Source organism: Acromyrmex echinatior, chromosome 1 (genome assembly GCF_024713525.1).
Source record: "Acromyrmex echinatior isolate Ae372 chromosome 1, ASM2471352v2, whole genome shotgun sequence".
Lineage (NCBI taxonomy): Eukaryota > Metazoa > Arthropoda > Insecta > Hymenoptera > Formicidae > Acromyrmex > Acromyrmex echinatior.
Genome location: NC_141852.1, coordinates 3,577,852 through 3,580,371, shown reverse-complemented (window position 1 = coordinate 3,580,371; position 2,520 = coordinate 3,577,852). Strand labels below are relative to the sequence as shown.

The following is a 2,520-nucleotide window of genomic DNA, read 5'->3' as shown; positions in this document are numbered from 1 at the left end:
TCATTTGAGTTTATATTAAACCGCCTTATGATATATGAGTCAGAATCAATGAGTAACATTTCTTTGCGAACTTAGCGATTTTCTGCCTTGATCATTAGTTGCTCGTCGCCGGCGCCCAGACACGCATGGCGCCACAAAGACACAGTAGCTAGAGAGCCTGTAATCAGAATGACGCCATACGGGTATCACTTGTGATTGGTCCGCCATATTTTAGCCATTCCCTCCAGTTTTTTAAATGCATTATTTTCTAAATTTTGAATTCATGCTAAAAAATGCTCAAAAATTGTGACAAATTAAAAAATGATAATAAATAAATATTGTATTAGGTGTTGGAATTAATTCGTAGCGTTTTACAAGTGATGGGAAGTACTTTCATTAATGTATTTTTTAATGCTCATGTGAAATAAATAACATTCTTTCATTAAAAAACGCTACGAATTAATTCCAACACCTAATATATAAAATAATAAAACTTTTACATATTATTTATTATAAAATTTCATTTATTTTGTACTATTGCAATATTGTACATTTTGTAATATTGCACATTACTTTATACAAAACGTTATTTATTGCACATTATTTGCGCTATTAAATGCGCTAGTTTATTATCCATTCTCTGTTCCAACATTTTAGGAGCAAAATGCATCTGTAATAATATAAAAGAAATAAAAAATTCAGAAAAATATTATATATGTATATACTATTTCATAAAATATTATATATTAAATATCGTAATTATCATATTATTTGATTTAGACTCACAATGCAATGATATATAATTGAAAAGATTACGACAAAAAGAGAAAGAATTAAATTCGTAATCAATGTGATGACTATACATATGCTTAGTGCCAAGACACTTCAGATATTATAATTAATCTGTGTATATTTTATGTTATATTTTTATTTTAATATTAAATACATTATTTATAAAGAAATTACTTTACCTCACATACAGATGAATTTTTTGACGGTGTCCAATTTTTATATTTGCCATTTATACTCTTTAACCAATTCATTCGGCGTTCTGTGTCTTTCGGAATTATTTTCATAACATATCCTTTTTTTAATGAATTGTTACCAAATGGTATTATACAACCATATTTCTAAAATAATTTTATTTTTATCAATGTACCTTTACGTATCTATGTCGTTCAATGCTGTTGCACCTAACCCTAAAATTGACAGTCTGTTGGATAGACTGAGACCGTATATCTCTTTCTCTCTCGCAAAATTTCGCTAAAATATGACGTCATCTCTCGTCGGCGCCACTCTGATTACAGGCTCTCCAACAGCAGCCACAACATAGCCACACAATATTTTACTTTATTTAGGCGACGTCTATAAATTGCATTCGATTATTAAACTACATTCGATTTAATCAACTTTAGTTCGCTCAGCAGAACTATGGTGCTCATGTTCCGGAAATGAAGCACACGAGTATAATAATTGGAGCTAGCGGAGCACGGTCTCTTCTCACTCTTCGCCGAATACTTTTCGCGAACATACTCGGTCGAGATTCGTCACATACCAAAACGCTTTTATACTATTCTCGGTACTCTTTGTACTCTTACAAGTCGTGTACGAATAAAGCCAGTAATCGGCTATCAGGACAATACCAGGACTATTTATTCACACGATTTCCTAACAAGCCATTCCGACATATTATTCAGGATTCCTTCATTCTTATCAAACTTTCCTTGAGAGAAAACCTGATAAAATTTTCTAAAATTGTTCAAGGCCATTCTTACAATACATACTCAGCCAACTTAGGACTTTAAAAAAAGATTTTGGCAAATGAAATATCAATAATTGTGTACAAAAAATCAAAATCGGACATTATCATATAGATTTAAACTTTTATTGTCACAAGTTTACCTTTATCTCATGGATCATTAATAGTAAGAGACTTGGCAACGCCGCAGCTGATACGAAGTTAATTTTATATAACCTAGACACTTCTATGGCAGAAGTCACTGATGTGTGTCTTGTTAATTGCAAGAGCAATATCGTTTACATAACATGTGTAAAAATGTATGGTGAAGAAACTGAATAAATTATTTTTCATACCAACATCTTATATTGGCCAAAAAGGCATCAATTGATTAATTTTTTTATCATGTATGTATGTACAAATAAGAATTATAAAAGATTATAAAAGTATAAGTTTTAAAATTTAATGAAAGTATATGGAAAATGCTTCCAAAAATAGAAATTTGAAATAAAGGAAAGATTTTTGACATGTCGTGATTAGTATCAATCCAATTCTTAGTAATCTCAACTGCTGTTGGTTATAATTCATAGTGTGAACAATCTGCAATTTTAATCTCAATCTCTATCTTCATTGCATAGTCTGATCACACCTTAATAGCGGCTTGACAGGTCCATTGCAGATTCGGAAAGTTCAAAGAGGTATTTTAGAGGATTCATATAAAGAGGGCTTGACGTAACGTGCTTCAGTCCTCTGTTCTACATGATATATATGTATGTAATTAAATTGGATTCGAATACACAGAA

The 2,520-nt window shown here is 30.8% G+C and overlaps 1 long non-coding RNA gene across 1 annotated transcript; it reads right to left on the bottom strand.

The window, feature by feature from the left end:
- Positions 1–473: 473 nt before the first annotated feature.
- Positions 474–2,520, bottom strand: LOC147910842 (uncharacterized). The gene is made up of 2 exons (XR_015545710.1): positions 951–2,520; positions 474–649 (listed from the first exon to the last, which is right to left on the bottom strand). It is a non-coding gene; the product is annotated as an uncharacterized LOC147910842 (long non-coding RNA).